Source organism: Vicugna pacos, chromosome 10 (assembly GCF_048564905.1).
Source record: "Vicugna pacos chromosome 10, VicPac4, whole genome shotgun sequence".
NCBI classification, from domain to species: domain Eukaryota; kingdom Metazoa; phylum Chordata; class Mammalia; order Artiodactyla; family Camelidae; genus Vicugna; species Vicugna pacos.
In genome coordinates, this window is record NC_132996.1 from 65,100,907 (window position 1) to 65,119,268 (window position 18,362).

At 38.6% G+C, this 18,362-nt stretch overlaps 1 protein-coding gene across 11 annotated transcripts in view; it reads right to left on the bottom strand.

Moving 5' to 3' along the window:
- Window positions 1-18,362, bottom strand: part of LOC102540431 (membrane-spanning 4-domains subfamily A member 4A) — a 169,972-nt gene that overhangs the window by 135,347 nt on the left and 16,263 nt on the right. The window lies entirely within an intron of this gene.

Consider the following 18,362-nt stretch of genomic DNA (forward strand, 5'->3'; position numbering starts at 1 on the left):
CACTAGTCACTGGGGAAATGCAAATCAAAACCACAATGAGCTATTGCTTCATGCCCATGGGGATGGCTATAATCAAAAAGAAAGTAACAAGTTTGGGGAGGACTTGAAGAAATTAGGACACTTGTACATTGCTAGTGGTGATGTAAAATGGTGTAGCTGCTTTGAAAAACTGTTTGGCAGTTCCTCAAAAAGTGAAACATACAGTCACTGTAAGGCCCAGCAGTCCTCATAACCAAGAGAAATGAAAACACAGGCTCACACAGCAACTTTAAAACAAATGTTCATAGGAGCGTTACTCGTAATAGGCAAAACGTGCAAACAACCCAAATGTCTTTCAACTGATGAAAATGTAGTACATCCACACAATAAAATATTATTCAGCCATCAAAAGGAATGATGTGTTGGTACATACCACAACATAGATGAGCCTTGAGAACATCATGTTACATACAAGAAACCATGTGTTGTATGATCCCGTTTATATGAAATGCCCATAATAGGCAAATCCATAAAAACAAAAAGTAGATAGAGCCTGGGGTGGGTGGGGGGAAAGAGAAATAGAAAGTGAATGTGACTGCTAATTAATTACTTAATTAGGTTCTCTCTGGAGTGATGAAAATTTTCTATAACTATATAATGGTACAATGCTGGTTGCATAGTTCTGCAAAAGCATTAAAAACATTTCTTGAATTATATTCCAATAACAATAATTTTAAAAGTAATTAAGTAAAGTAAAGACTAAGTAACAGTAAAATGCTCTAGTGCCTAGCACAAAATAATTGCTTTATTAAAGGAGTGAGCTCAGTGAAGGATAAGGTATTAAAGGAAATCTCATGGACTAGGAGAGATTTGAGTTCAATATTAGAGAATAAGTAGAAATTACACATATAATAAGAGAAAAAGGAAAGAATATTGCAGGTAACAATACCTACACAGGATGAAAACAGAAACACTCTAGTTGTGTTCAGAGCCAATAACAGAATAACCTAGATGGATCACGGTTAAATCAGGGTGTACCTAGACTTAAGGCAACAGAAAAGGGCTGGGGCCACATTATGCAGCGTCTCAAATGCCACAGCATCTGTACTTTAATCCATAAGCACTAGGGAATCACTGGAGGTGAACTGAGTAGGGAAGAAAGAAATCACAATCAATGGTTTGGAAAATAAGTGGGGCAGTAAGAGAAACAAGAAACCAGACTTACACTAAAGATGAGAAATAAGGGGGGTGATATTTTAGAGAGATGTTGGGGTAGAAAGGACTTAATAAATACGAAGGAATTCATTAGACATAAAGAGTGAAAAAAGAGGAAGAAATCAAAGACCTCTCTCAGCTTCGAGCCTGGACGATGACAAGTAGGAAGGGTGTTAGACGGTGGTAATGCTAATAAAGGAGAGCGATGGGGACTGAGGAAGGAGAAGCCAGGGGACTGGCCAGTGGGCTCGGATTGGACCAGCTCTCGATTTTACATCACACATCGAAGATTCATTATGATATGCATTGCAAACATTTGGAAACAAAAGTCTGAAAATCAGATGAGAGAACAGGATTGAAAGAAGATGGAACTGTACGAAGTATTCACCTAAAATTGGTAAGTTATGGGAATGAACGCGCGTTCCCAGGGGAGGGTGACACTTTGGGCAGAATGCCCCCATCCGGCTGTCAGAGAAAGTGAAATCACTGAAGATGCAACTCAAGATGTCTAAGAAAGTAGGAGAGAGACTTAAGAGAGCATCCTGTTTTGGAAGCTAAGGAAGGACAAGTGTCTCAAAGGGCAAGGAGGGGAAGCAGAGCAGTTTTGTTGAGAAATCCTCAAGAATGGGGGGTGAACAGACGCCATGCGATTCAGGTATTAGGTCATCACTGGTGGCCTAGAAGAAATAACTTTAGAAAGGTATTATGGAGAGAAGAAAGACTGAAAAATAAACATGACATGAAAACACTGAAGCTGTGAGAACAGGCTCAGCTTTGGGAATGTCTGGTCACAAACGGAAGGAGAGAGTTGACTGACGGTTTGAATGAGAAGCAGGGCAAGGAGTTACCCAGAACGGCAGGTGGTCTAACACCTGCAGGCACAGATAGGTACAGGCTACATTCATTTGACAAATTCACATATTTACTGCACTTGGTGCTGGTTCTAAGTGATGAGGACACAAGCAGTGAACAACGCAGATAAAAGCTCCTGCCTTTGTGGAGTTTACATCATTCAGATGCATTAATCTGCTGTCACTGGTGTAGTAGTCAAGAGGCTCCTACAGAGTTGGGACATTTCCTTTCACTGAAGAGCTAGGGTTTAGGTGTATCACTTCTAAGTTATTGACATTCTCACAACTTATTGACCACTGTGTGTGGCTTTTACAATGTTCCTGATCTCCAAAGCAGTATTTCCTCAGCTATGATAGGAACAACCACAACAGCCAATACAGCAGAAACAAATTTGTGGGCTGCAGCATCAGTGACAAGAAGAGAATCACTCCATGGACCAGGCAAAAAGCTCTCCTACCATAACTAACAGGCACCAATTTTCATCTGTTTCTGTAGGGAAAGGGCTGCCCAGAGATCTATCAATAATTCTCTGTGCTTTTATCTGTACAGGAAATGAAACTTGTTAAAGTTACGCTTTTGCATTTTGCAGGAAACAGCTGCAGTGAATCTAAGTTTATGACAGGAACAATCCAAGTCATGAGATGGTAGGAAACTTTACTAAAACTTATTCACTGAAGCAGCCACATGAATTTTCTTCTTTTAAGAAAACTTGACTTTTTAAAAACTCTCACATGATTCAGTTTGAGGACCACTATTCTAAATTCCTTCCATGGAATCCAAATAATTAAAAGATTTTAAAAATCGAGGTAACTTGTTATCACTTTAAGTACCTTCTGAAATGCACTTCTGAATCATAAAGACAATTATTTTAAGAATTTTGAAGACATGGCAAGAAAAGCAAAAACAACATAAAACTTCTTCCAATGGCCTTTTCTGACCACCGATTTCCCCTTACCTCTGAATACTCCCTCTCATTTCCTCTTAATTCTCTGCATGGCACTCACCGTAGTCTGATGTTTCTATCATTTATTTGGTTGTTGGCTTCTCCTGCCTAGAGTACAAGTTCCTGAGGGCTGGGACCTGTCTATTGTGCTAAACACTAAAACTGCAGCACCCAAAAGAGTGTGGCACATAGTAGGTCCTCAAACTCATTAAATGATGGTTAAAAATCATTCTGTTTTGGTTACTCGTATTCATATTAATCAACATATTCTTTTCTCTACATTACATTTATAGGGGGTTTCATGTCTGTATTTTTATCTTTCCATATTCTCATTTTAATGATTGTGTAACAGTCCATCAATAGAAATACCAGAATTACTTTACACATTTACTCGGTGGGTGAACTATCTCTGCCTACTTGATTCTGATTGTATGTTGCTACCTCCCTATCTACATATTGACATATCTGTCTTTTCCTTTATCTATTAAAATATGAACATTCAGTTTTATTCTTCTTTTATCCCTTTATTGAAGAAGTTTACATTAAAAATCAGTGAAATATTGAACCAAAGGGATTTCAATAATTGGCATGTTTTCATGTGTGACAATTTTTTCAATATAGTTTATAGTTAAGATATACATTTCCCCTAAAAGTCAAGTGTACCCTGTTTGCTAAATTTAGAAAAATTTTAATAAAATACCACTCTCTTTCACAGCCTCATCACATTAGACAGAAAATTGTATGTCATCTTGATAATTTCTTATTGCTAGTGAAACAGAATAGTGTTCTAATATATTAATTGAATTTCTTTTCATTTTCTTTTCATATTTTCTGCCCACTAAAATCTGATTTACCTTTGTGTACTCTTTTAAATAAATTAATAATATCAAATCTTCTAAACAGAGTAGAAATTCAAGACATACCAAACCACAAAATCCAGGCAGTGTGGAACAAAATTTCCTCCCTTCCTCCCTTCCTCCCTTCCTTCCTCCCATCCTTCCTTCTTCTCTCTTTCTTTGTTGTTCTTTGATTTTATTTTTTGGCAGGGTCACCTGTAAAAAGAGGTGGATGCTACCATTTCTGAAGAAATGAAATATAGCAAATCCCTTTGAAGACAGAATTTAATAAAGAAAGCAGCGTTGGAGAAGATACAGTGAAGTTAGATGAAGTCAGAGAAGACATGAGTTAAAGAGACTATGATTAGAAGATCATCAGAGAAAAGAGAAGATGAAGAGGCAATATTTAACAACACTCTACAGCATTATCTGAGACAAAGACACTGCACACGGGCAATAACCATGCTGAGCTAAGCTACTCCCATAATAGGAGAAATGAGAGTTGCTCTTTTTGTGATCATTATGGATATTCAACCAAGCATAAAATTAGGGGCCCACAAGAGATTTTACAGGCAACCCAAGGTTAAGATGGAAGCAAACAGAGGCGTCTTCTCAACAAAAGGAGGCAAAATCAGTAACTAGATGAGCTATTTAGAGGTAAATGAGCCCGTCTTGCATAGGTCTTGGCACAAAGCGGTCCAGGTAATGAATCACCGAAGTCCACACTCCTACCAGCAAGGAAGGAATGAGGACAAAGAGCAAGGCGACAGCAATGGCAAGAAAGAGCAATGCTCTGTTCTCAGACTCCTCAGTAGGAGGCATCTCAGCGTGGAACCAGGCCTGCACCTCAGAGGACTGAAACCAGAGGAAACTGATCTAAACGAATACAAGAAATAGACTGGGTTAACTAAGAGGAAGAGAAACTAATTTTCATTAAATATACACCCTCTGACGGGCATTTGGGGAGAAGCATTATAGCCAATAAATCATTTATTCCTCGCCTCAACCCAGCTGAGGTGGGTGTGATCCCTTTTCACAGATGAAAGGATGGAGTTTAAGGAAACATCACTTCCCAGAGCCACGCAGCTTAGTAAGAGGGGAGCTGGGATCAAACTTCAGCTTAACCACCAAGTCCTCATCCTTTCTCCTACTGTCTCTGAAGACTGAAAAGGAAAATCTGTCTTCCATCTTACATTAATTTCCTAATTCACTTTTTTTTTCTTGTTATAACATCTTTGACATCTCACAGTGTCACAGGTTAAGCGGCAACATTTTTCTTTATTCACGTTACATAAATTAGCGGTGCATCCTAACAAAAAAGATGTGACAGACTCAGTGAAATACTTAGATATATGACTAGCTCTTGGCTGAATTCCTGGCAGAGGTTTTTTTTTTAAATAATAACGTTTTTAGGTTTGGACATTCATTCTTGGATGGGTCTACAACAGAAAATTTCTCAGAGGTGGCTTCTTTAGCTCTACGTTTTTACATTTAAATGGTGGCCCTGGCTTCAGAAATATTCTACCTTCCAACACGTGACAAATCGTTTTCTATAGAAGCGCTTTTGCTTTACTTGTCTGAAAAATATGAACCTTTTATGATATCCTGCAACCACAAAAAGAACCTCTTGTTAACAATGCAAAGGCTATGGTTTTGGGGGGTATCCTGTAAAACCAGAGAAGGATCAAGGAGAAAACTCGGGGACCCCAAGAGATTAGGCTCATAGTGGACTCCCTTCACCTCTGACTCCAGAAAGCATGAACTTGTGGGGAGAAGAGGAGGTGAACGGGATGTCCATCTGGTGATGGAGATTGGGGCAGGCCAGTCCTATGTTCCCCAGTCCCCCAGGTATGCCTGCCAATGTCGGGATGGGGTCAGGCTCCATCGCTCCCAATCACGACCCCTGGGGGAATATGAAAAGTGACCACCAGCTATGACCAGGGTGCCCATCCTTTCTGCCCATCTGTGGGACCCAGATCTGGGGAAGAGAAAATGAGTGAATATGAAGACTCTATTAAAGGCCTGTGGCTTAGTGGCCCACAGTATTGGCCAAAATTAAATTCTCATGCTCCTACTTTTTTTTAAAATTTAAGTATAGTTGACCTACAACACTATGTTAGTTCCAGGTGCACAACATAGTAATTCAGTTTTTCTTCACATTACAAAAGGATCACCCCGATAAGCCTACTTGCCATCGGTCACCACACAAAGTTTACAGTATTACTGGCTACAGTCTCCACGTCGTACATTTCATCCCCGTGATTCATTTATTTTTTAACCGCAAGTCTGTACCTCTTAATCTCCCTCACCTATTTTACTCACCCCACCACTCTCCTCCCCTCCGGCAACCACCTGTTTGCTCTCTGTTTCTATTATTATATTTCCGTTTTGTCATGTTTGTTCATTTGTTTTGTTTTTTAGATTCCACACATAAGTGAAATCATACGGTATTTGTGTTTCTCGTTTGACTTATTTCACTTAGCATAATACCCTCTAGGTCCACCCACAGTGTCGCAAATGGCAAGATTTCATTCTTCTCTATGACTAATATTTCACTGTGTCTATATATACCACTTCTTTATCCATTCATCCATCAGGGAACACCTAGGTTCCTTCCATACTTGGCTATTCTGAATATGCTGCAGTGAACGCAGGGGTGCACATACCTTTCCAAATTAGTGTTTTTCTTTTCTTTGGGGAAATATACAGAAGTGGAACTGCTGGATCATACAGGAGTTCTACTTTTAATTTTTTTGAGGAATCTCCATACTGTTTTCCATAGCGGCTGAACCAATTTACATCCCTGTCAACAGAGCATGAGGATTCCCTTTTCTCCACATCCTCACCAACACTTATCTGTTGTCTTTTTGAGAAAAGCCATCTTCACAGGTGGGAGATGATAACTCACTGTGGTTTTGATTTGTATTTCCTTGATGGTTAGTGATGTTAAGTGTTTTTTTTCTGTGTCTGCTGGCCATCTGTGTGTCTTCTTTGGAAAAATGTCTATTCAGTTCCTCTGCCCATTTTTTAACTGGGTTGTTTATTTTCTTGATGTTGAGTTGTATGAGCTCTTTGTATATTTGGGGCATTTAACCCCTTATCAGATATACTGTTTGCAAATATGTTCTCCCATTCCATAGACTGCCTTTTTATTTTGTTGATAGCTTCCTTCATTGTGCAAAAGGTTTTTCATTTGATTTGTTTATTTTGGCTTTTGTATCCCTTGCCTGAGGAGATATGTTTGAAAAAATATTGCTAAGACCCATGTCAAAGAGTGTACTGCCAGTTTTCTGCCAGGAGTTTTACGGTTTCATGTCTTACATTTAAGTCTTTAATCAACTTTGCATTTATTTCTGTATATAATGTAAAAAGGTAATTTGATTCTTCTTCATACAGCTATATAATTTTCCCAACACCATTTATTGAACAGACTGTCTTTTCTCCATTGCATATTCTTGCTTCCTTTGTTGTAGATTAACTAACCAAACGTGTGTGGGTTTATTTCTGGGCTTTCTATTCTGTTCCATTGATCTATGTGTCCGTTTTTGTGCCAGGAGCATACTGTCTTCATTACTGCAGCTTTGCAGTATAGTTTGAAGTCAGGGACCATGATACCTCCCTGCTCTGTTCCGGCTCAAAATTTTTTTGGCTGTTCGGAGTGTTTTGTGTTTCCATACACAGTCTAGAACTATTTCTCTAGTTTTGTGAAAAAAGTCTCATGGGTATTTTGATAGGGATTCATGTTAATACTTTTAAACCAAAGATTGTTTCTTGGTCCCAGAGACTTCACTGACCCACCATCTTAGGCGAAGTCCTGCTCAAAGGCAGGTTCAAGGATGACTTCTTCGGTGAAGCCTTTCCCCACCAAGCACTTTAAATTCTTATCTTATGGACTGATTGAATATTGTAAGAACTGTGTATTTCTTTGACTTTCATTCACTGACTCTTTCTTTAGGATATGAACTTTTGAAGGTAAAAACCATTTTTTACTCACTTCAGCATCCCCAGTTCCTGCTCAATTAATAGTTTCTGAATAATTATGTCAGGCTTTATCCTTTAAGACCCTAGTGAAACCATCTCTTGACACAATTTCCATCAGCAACATTAACTTCTCAAGGCACTCAGATGAGAACAAGAGTAAACATGTCTTTATCTTCTGCACAACTTTACTTTCCTCCAAATATTGTGGAGATCAGTACTAAGCATCTGAGCTTTTATTCTTTTGGCTCAGACTTTCTGAGAGGGAAGAGGTCCTGCAGATCACTGTTTGTACTTCATCCTCTTCTCTGTATCTTCCTAACGTCCTGTCCCCCAGGCCAACTGGTGAGCCCACTGGTGTCTTCTACACATGTGAAGCATCCTCCTCCTCTACCCAGCGCCCGCACCCAGTCTCTCCATGACAATTCTGCCCCTGCTGTGGGATCCTGCACTTGTCCTTGTTCCCACAGCCACTTCAGCCAGAGCCTTGACGATTCCTTCCCTACATCTCTAAGCAAATAAGAATAGGCTTTTTTTTTTGAGTCTTTCCCATGTATCAAACACTATACGAAGTGTTTTACATAAGTATTTGTGTGTCTTCTTCACAATAACCCTTCCTTTGGCATAGATACTGCTATTTCCCCATTTCAAACATGAGGTTAACTAATCTGCCCAAGGTCACATCTAGCAAGAATGAGAACAGGAATCTGAACCCAGCGTGCCTGCAGTAGATTCCACCCTGTTGTTAACCTCTATCTTTCCTTTCTCTTTTTCAAACACCATCTTTCATCCTTACATTTACAACTTCACATCCACCTAGGTTTGCATTGTTGTCGTTTGTTTTGTTTTGTTTTCACTTTTTATTCTGAAATAACTTTAGACTCACACAGAAGTTGTCAAAATAGTACAAAAAGCTCCTGGGTACCCTGCCTTCTCCTGGCTCCCCCCATGTTCATATCTTACATAATCATAATACAATGACCAAAACCAGGAAACTGACATTTGTACAGTAACATGAACCAAGAAACCTTACAACTTATCTGGATTTTATCAGTTTTTATATACACGTCTGTGTGTGTGTGTGTGTGTGTGTGTAACTTATTTATCACATGTACAGATTTATGTAACTACCACCACAATCAGAATTCAGAACAGTTCAACTATCCCCAAAACACCCCCGTAAGAATGCAGAACTCCTCCATAACCACAAAGAAACTCCCTTGTATTTTCCCTTCATGGTCACACCCCTGTATCTGACCTCTGGCAACCATTTGTCTGTTCACCATCATATATTCTGTCATTTTAAGTATAGTCTATAGATAGAATTATATAGTATGTAACCTTCTGAGATTGGCTTTTTTCACTCAACATAATACTTTTGTGATCCATCAGTTGCTGTATGTATCAATAGTTTGTTACTTTCTACTGTTGTGCAGCATTCCATTGAACAGGTACACAGTTTGTTTATCTACCACTACAGTTTTGTCTAGCCTCCTATGCTTCTTCTACTAGAATAATCCAGGGATTCTCAAAATACAGTGGGAGGCCTTTCTTCAACAGGGTACAATTGTTAAAAATGCAGAATTCTGGACCCCATTTCAGATCCATCCAAACTGAGTATCTGTGGGTAAGGCCAAGGATTACAGTTATCTACAGTTCAAATACTTCAGTGTAGCCAGTATAAGACTGGTTACTTTTCAGTTGCATTAAGCTAGAAACCAATGTAGCAACCATTTAAACTAGTAGTGGGGATGGTTAACTGGCCTTCTATTCATAAAACTCATTCTCCAGAGGCAATTAGTGGTACTGATCAATATCAGACCCTTTGCTAATTAGAATAATAAGTCAGAATTTCTACTGAAAATGAGTGGCTTACTGTATAGCCTAGGCATGTCAGAAATAGGTTCTCACTGGTGAAAGGGAAGGTATTCATCTTTTAGAAACATCCTCTACCCTTGCGTGAACAGGATGTAAGTATCTGGCAGTGTCTGTAGCCTTTACCCCTATGACCTGAACTATTGCCAGATCTTCCGCCCTTCCAAGAACTTGGAAGGCTCCAAAGTTAGGACCTTATCCAGGGAAACCTGGCTTGCCTGCTCAGTTGAAGCTTTCATGCAGAACAGCAGGAGGAGCAGTGCCTAGAGAACACACAGCCTAGGTAGGGGTAGGATGACCCTTTCTGGCTTGTTCACCCATCACGGCCTAGGGCAATGCCTAGCACCCAGCCAGCCCTCAGTAAATATTTCGTGGATTTTAAAATCTGCTCTGTTCTCCTGTACTTTCCTAGGCTAACTACGGTCACAAGACCAATTAGCCCTGAACTAGTGGAATTCAAGGTCTTCAGTAAACAAACTCTTTCTTTTTTTTTTCCTTTCATGAATTGAGCTTTTGGTAGCCAACCTGAAAATTCTTCACCTAGCCCTAGAGTCTAAAGATTTGCTCCTATGTTTTTTTTTAAACTTACATTTTACTGTAATATGTTTTACATATTTACAATTTTACATTAAAGTCTGTGATTCATTTTCAGTTAACTTATTTTACATAAAGCATGAGATTTAGATTAAGGTTCTTTCACTTCTTTCAGTTTGTTTTTTTGTTTGTTTGTTTATGGTGTCCACTTGCTTCAGCACCATCTCTTTAAAAGGCCAACTTTCCACTACTGAATTGCCTTTGCACCTTTGTGAAAAAATTAATTGAGTGTATTTGTGTGCTGGGTTCTCTGTTCTATCCCACTGATCTTTGCGTCCATCCCTCTCTGGTACCACACTGTCTGGATTATTGTAGCTGTACCGTGAACCTTAACACCGCGTAGAGTGACTCCCTCTACTTTATTCTTTTTTAGGATTGTTTTAGCTGTGCTGTAGCCTGTGCCTTTCCACACAAATTTTAGAGTAAGCTTGTTTATGTTTACGAAGAATTTTGTTGGGATTTTGGTAGGAATTTTATTAAACCTACATATCAGTTTGGGAAGAAGTAACATCCTTACTATGGTTAAGTTTCTCCTTTTTAAAACACACTTTCTCCTTAACATCCATCATAGTATAACCTTCTTGTTTTCTCTCTTTTGCTGCTAACTTTATCCTATCTTTCAGTTTCATCTTCCTCCGCCTACATGTCAAATACTTGACAACATTTTCTTTAGGTTCAAGTCACTTGACCCAAATACATATACTGGAGAAGCAATATTTTAAGATTTCCAACCACCTGTCACTTTCTAGGGTTGCACAGAGCCAGGGGAGAAGAAGAGGGACACATTTTCTTGCCTCTCCAAGGTGCCAGGGTAACTTCCTGACACCTCACAAAGAGAACAGGAGTGTAACTGCCCAAAATATGCAAGAAATTCAGAAAAGAAAGAAATTAAATGAAAGAGAGAAAGAAAGAAAGGGGAGGGAAGGAAGAAGAGAGAGAGACAGAGAAAGAAAGAAAGAAAGAAAGAAAGAAAGAAAGAAAGAAAGAAAGAAAGAAAGAAAGAAAGAAAGAAAGAAAGAAAAAAGAAAGAAAGAAAAAAAAGAAAGAAAGAAAGGAAGGAAGGAAGGAAGGAAGGAAGGAAGGAAGGAAGGAAGGAAGAAAGGAAGAAAGAAAGGAAGAAAGAGTGAAGGAAGAGTGAAGAAAAGAAAGAAATGAGTGCAAAGATTAACAAAGAAGGACATCTGGTGGTGAAATCTATCACCATCATGTCACAATTGCTTGTCTGTACCATGCTTGCCACTTGAGGGTGCTGCTCAGGTTTAGATGCCATGCAATTTCTAAAGCCTTGTGAAAAGCTACACCACAGAAGCCCTATGCATCCATTCGTTTGTCCTTTTTTTTTTAATTGAAGTATAGTTGATTTACAATGTTGTCTTAGTTTCTGATGTACAGCATAGTGATTCAATTATACATATATATTCTTTTTTTCATATTCTTTATTACCATAGGCTATTACAAGATATTGAATATAGTTCCTTGTGCTAAACAGGATCTTGTTGTTTATCTATTTTACATATAGTAGTTAGTATCTGCAAATCCCAAACTCTTGATTTATCCTAACCCACTTCTCCATCCCCCATAACCCTAATTAAATTTAATAAGCTTTTTGCACAGCAAAGGATACCATAAACAAAAAGAAAGGCCAACCTACAGAATGGGAGGAATATTTGCAAATGATGGGACTGACAAGGGTTTAATTTCTAGAGTATATAAACAGGTCATACAACACAACAACAAAAACAACAACAACAAAAATCACTTTTTAATCAAAAAATGGGCAGAAGATCTAAAGAGAATTTGTCCAGTGAAGACATACAATGGCCAACAAGCTTATGAAAAGATGCTCATTACTGCTAATTATCAGAGAAATGCAAATCAAAACTACAGTGAGGTGTCACCTCACACAGGTCAGAATGGCCATCATTAAAAATTCAACCAATGATAAATACTGGAGAGGGTGTGGAGAGACAGGAACCCTCCAGCACTTTTAGTGGGAATGTAATTTGGTGCAGTCACTATGGAAAACAGTATGGAGATTCCTCAAAAAACTAAAAATAGCATTACCATGTGACCCAGCAATCCCACTCCTGGGCATATATCCTGAGGAAACTCTAATTTGAAAAGATACATGCACCTCAATGTTCATAGCAGCACTGTTTACAATAGTCAAGACATGGAAGTAACCTAAATGTCCATCAACAGATGACTGGATAAAGATGTGGTATATATATACAATGGAATACTACTCAGCCTTAAAAAAGAATAAAATAATGCCATTTGGACCAACATGGATGGACCTGGAGATCGTCATACTAAGCGAAGTAAGCCAGAAAGAAAAATACCATATGATACCACTTAAATATGGAATCTTAAAAAAAAAGGGGGGGGGCATAAATGAACTTATTTACAAACCAGAAACAGACTCACAGACACAGGAAATAAACTTATGGTTACCAAGGGGGAAAGAGGGTGGGGAGGGATAAATTGGGAGTTCAGAATTTGCAGATACTAACTATTATATATAAAACAGATAAACAACAAGGTCCTACAGTATAGCACAGGGAACTATATATTCAATACCTTTTAGTACCTTATAAGGATAAAGAATATGAAAAGGAATATGTATGTATAAATGAATCACTATGCTTAACACTAGAAATAAACACAGCATTGTAATTTAGCTATACTTCAATAAAAACAGGGGAAAAAAACATATCGGATTCCTTCTAGGCCTTAGAATTATTAAGATCATTTAAATATTGAACATATCAATCAAATAAGTGAGTCTGGTAATAGTCACATTTTTGAAAAGTTGAGACCAAGCTATCTTCTTATCTGGGGAAACACAAATACTTCACTTCCTATTTCCAATGTTCTCCACAGAATTTTCTCATTGAATAATGTTATAAGTAAGGCTTCCATTTTTTCAAATTTTCATATGGCGGGGGTGGGTAACGGTTGACAAACCAACCTTAACATGTCACACGTTGTATTGTCAAGTGCTGTTTATGGGACACTATCTGGCTTTACATTAATCTCCTTTAACATTCAGAAATACCCTTTAATAGATTTAACTGCCATTTTATAGATGGGGAGGGGCTGAGTCAGCATGGCAAGAAATCTGACTAAGGTCATACAGTCAGGAAGTGTGTGAGGGTTTGAGGTCTCTGCGTCCAGGTGTGTCAGACTCTGTCCCAGAGCAGGGCACTTATAAGGAACTGGGTCTGGCTGGGTCTGAAAGTCAATGAGAGCCAACCAGGAAGAGTGGAGACAGAGGCAGAGTACACTCAAGAACAAATGAACCATAAGTTTGTTCTCTGTATCTGTGAGTCTTTCTGTTTTGTAAATAAATTCATTTGTGCCTTTTTGGGGGGGATTCAACATATGAGTGTGATAACATATGCTATTTGCCTTTCTTGGTCTGACTTACTTCACTTAGTAGATAATCTCTAGGTTGCTGCAAATGGCATTATTTCACTCTTTTTTATGGCTGAGTAGTGTTTCATTTATATGTATACCACAGCTTCTTTATCCAGTCATCTGTTGATGGACATTTAGGTTACTTCTGTGTCTTGACTATTGTAAACAGTGCTGCTATGAACGTTGGGGTGCATGTATCTTTTCAAATTAGAGTTTCCTCTGGATATATGCCCAGGAGTGGGATTGCTGGGTCACATGGTAATGCTATTTTTATTTTTTTAAGGAACCTCCATACTGTTTTCCACAGTGACAGCAAAAAATTACATTCCCACCAACCAGTGTGGGAAGGTTTCTGTTTCTCAACTCCCTCTCCAGCATTTATCATTTGTGGACTTTTTAATGATGCCAATTCTGACTATAACAGTTCAATAACAAGAAACCAGACAGCTCAATCAAAAATTGGGCAGAAAACCTAAGCAATGTGTTTTACAATGACAGGTAAGGTGAAGGGGTAAAAACAAACACCAGAAGGTTAGAAAACCAGAATGTTTATGGATGGTGATCGCAGGGAGCCTAATTTAACAACTAGCAAAGAAATGAATGATGGCTTTGACCTTACACATCTGCAAGAAGCTATTACCAATCACCTTGTGCATTTTATATCCTATCAAAAGAAGATCCACAAATTAAACGCTGATCTTTCCAGAATCCATTTTTTAATTAAAAGAAAAAAGTTATCCTATAACTTTACAAGATGAATTGCTGAAACAGGGCGTCAGAAAAGGCTTCCCAGTATGAGGAAGGTGTAAAAGGACAGCTCATTCCAAAGTTTGCAAACCGGCCTACGCATCCACTCAGGGTAAAGGAATCAAGTCTAAAAGAACTTTGGAATTAAATAAAGTTAGGTTGGTTGGAAATAAGGAAACAAAAAGCGCTGATAATATACAGGGGAGTGTCACAGACCAGCACAGAGCCTGGAGAAGAGGAGAGAGAGCGCAGAGGTGCCAAAGGAACAGAGTAAGTCCACTGACACATCTTTGCCTGTCTCTTCACGCAGATCAAGGTGCATCTGGCCCACCTGGTCTGGGCACCCTGAGGCATGCCATCTCTGGGCTGGAGAGGTGGTGCCAACTCTTGGCTCTCTGTTGGGCAAGTAGATAGTAAGGGAGGAGAAACCATGAGAGGGATGAAAACAGGAAAGAAATGCAACAAGGAGAGGGATGAAAACCAGGAGAGACATGAAAGAATGTCAGTTGCTATAGAGCAAGTAAAAGATACTTTGAGAAAAAACAATCAAATGGGTCAGACAGAGAAAGACAAATTCTGAATGTTATCACTTATAGGTAGAATCTAAAAATTAAAACAAATGAATGTATAAAACAGAAACAGACTCACAGACATAGAGAACAAACCAGTGGTTACCAGTGGGGAGACGGAAGGGGGGAAGAGCAAGACAGATGTATTAAGAGGTACAAACGACTATGGATAAAATCAATAAACAACAAGGATGTATTTTACAGCACAGGGAAATATGGATGTTATTTTGTAATAACTTTAAGTGGAGTATAATCTATAAAAATATCGAATCACTATGTGGTACACCTAAAACTAATACTGTTAATCAATTTAAAAAATTCAAAAAAAAGCTCATGCTAAGAAAGGTGACACAGGAGGTTCAAATTTATGCCGTTCCATGAATATAAATCACGGAGGAAGCAATGTCCCATTGCCAGCAAGTGCTGATAACATGGAGACCACCTGACCACACAGAAATACTGGAGCACTTGGTTTCGTAATACATGTTAATTAACGTGCTTTTTTATGGCAAAAATAAAAGTAGGTGGGGAAAAAAATCACTCACTTCCACTAGGTCAGTATTTTTATTTGCCAATGTACTGGGTGATAATGTGGAAATGATTTGGGATTGTTTCACTATACGCTACAGTGTCTTCTCAAAAGACAGTGGTCATCTTCACTCTGAGAAATTAATGTGGAAGAGAGGTAGAAGGCAACTAGAAAAAGATTAATTTTTCCAGTTTTTATTTGAAATTATCTAATCAGAGCAAATTGGTGAGCTTTCCTCTTATTGCTACAGTCTGCTCCTTTTGATCTCATCGGCCCTTCTGTTTTTTGATGTGTTCCTTTGCTTAAAAATAAATGCAGTTGCTCTAATTCTTAGGAAAAAAAGACAATCAATAGTAAGTATTTTACCAAAGATTAAGATAAAAATTGCACTAATAGGTAGAATCTAAGAAAAGAGCCTATGAACTGGTTTCCTTTTTCTTCCATCATTTATAGGATTATCCTTATTTCAACTAGATAATCACTTAGTTATTCCTCTAAGCATTTTTTCTTCCCTTTCTACCAAACTATACATAACTAGTAAGGTTATTTACACATTAAGTCACGTTGGTATAAACTAAAATGATTGAGACTGGCTCAGCTCCATAATCTTTTTCATAAGACCAAAACTTGACCCAGGAAAAATGAATCTGAGACCAGCATAATCTTTAAATTTTTGTTGTTGTTGTTGATGGAGATGCTGGGGATTGAATCCAGGACCTCATGCATGCTAAGCATGCGCTCTACCACTGAGCTAAATACCTCCACCCCCCAGCATAATCCTTATAAATATTAATAATCTAGGTTCTATATGGAACTCATAAGCCTTGATCCAGAAACTAAATAGCAAATATGAAATCAAAAAATGTTAAGTAGATGGAAAGCCTGGAGTTTTCTTATCAAATGACTCAATGAGACCGAAAAAATTACAATGATCAATAACTGAAATAGGAGGTAATGAGATCACATATATGTAAGAACAGTTTAATTGTTTAACACTTTAAAAAACACTTTTAAAAATTCTTGTTCTGGTTAATTACTGTCCCAAGTCCTCATCTCCTATCTCCTTGATCTTGGCATTGACCTTTTGAAGCTTAAGCTCTATTATAAACCTTTCATATGTCCACAGCCACTGTTTAAGCAGGGACAGAAGATTTTGAGCTCTAATAATAGGATGACAGTTACCTTTTATTAAGCCCTTGCCAACAGCTGTTCACCAGCTTCACGAGAATTAGGATTGTCTGATCTTCATACTAGCCCCTTGGATCAGCATCACTAGTCTCACTCTACAGTCGGGACACAGGGACTGACAGGGATCTGGTCAAGAAAATTGCTCGAGGCCCCAGAGTTTAGTGAAGTAGCAGATGGGGGATTAATGAAGAAGCAGATGAGAGCCTGAACACTAAATGGCCACAGAAACCAGACCCATGGGATATACAAATTTTGTACTCTCAAACGTTAAAATTTGAGAACTATAGTGAGTCACTCCAAGAATCACAGCTATGGAGTTGATTCTTTTTTCTTGTTAGAAATAACTGCCTGTAGATTAAAATTACTTTGAAAAACTAATCCCCTTGTAATCAGACGTTTCCAACATGTGTCTTCTACCTTTATATTGAGTTTTCGACCTTTTTTAGTTGTATCAAGCAGCTGAGGAGCTTAGGGTAAGTAAGTGTAGATTCTAGATTCAATTGCCTCACTGTGAAGTGGGGATGATGTAAGTGCCTACCTCTCGAGTGTTTGTAAAGACTAAGAGATAATATATCTCACCTACTTAACACAGCATTAATAATACAGCCAACCCATGGAGTTGTAACAGGTACAATTCTAAACACTTTACATGGAATTACTCTTTAATATTCAAAGTGACCCTATAAGGAAGACACCCTTATTACCTTCATTTTATAGACAAGAAACGAAGGCAAGAGTGGTTGAGAAACTTGCCAAAGACACAGAGCTGGTTGGAGGAGTCAGAATTCTAACCCAGAGTTCACAGGCCCCACGGTGCCACTGGTAAGTGTTCACCTGCAGCTCACTGAGCAGGGCCCTTCCTAACTTAACTACTGAGTGACTAAGAAGTCAGTCTGGGTTATAAAGTCCTCTCCATAACATCCCCACAAACAGTAGTTTTGTTGTTGGGCAGTTGCAGATGCAGAGTCAATACCCTGCCACCTGTCACCAGGTGGCCTGGAAGACACACTCTGTCAGCCCCCAGGATAAGCAGAGCAGCTGGAGGGCGACCACCACCTACAGACAAGAGCCCATGGTCTAGTCCTGGCTCTGCCAAACATTTCCCAGGTAACCTTGATCAAGGTGTTTCACCTTTCACAGATTCCATTTCTTTTCTATAAACCAAGGGAATGGGACAGGATAATTGGAAAGGCTTTTCCCTACCCTGAAATTTCAGGATTCTATGAGGACATGGTTTGAATAACTGTCCCTGTTAAAACACCAGTGCTGCAAAGCTTCAGCAAGCTACTCACACTTCATACCAAGGATGAGGGCATTCAGGACTACCTTTTTGACATTCACAACGTACAAGAAAATGGTTTGGAGAGGAGGTCTCAAAAAAGGAATCTAAGGACAATGATGACAAAATTTTTTTTTAAGTGTCATGATTTCTTTTCCCAAGGGGTAACAGTGATTGCTCTCCGTATCGAGTGCTGGTTTATTTCCAACAAAATTCCCCTTGGCCACCAAGGACTTGAGATGTCCTATGCCTGCAGGACAAAAAATGAGTAGAGAATCTCAAGAGTATTTTTCTTAAAGAACAAGAGAATCAATTTAATGGATCACATGTGAATTATCTACTTGGAAAAGTACTGACA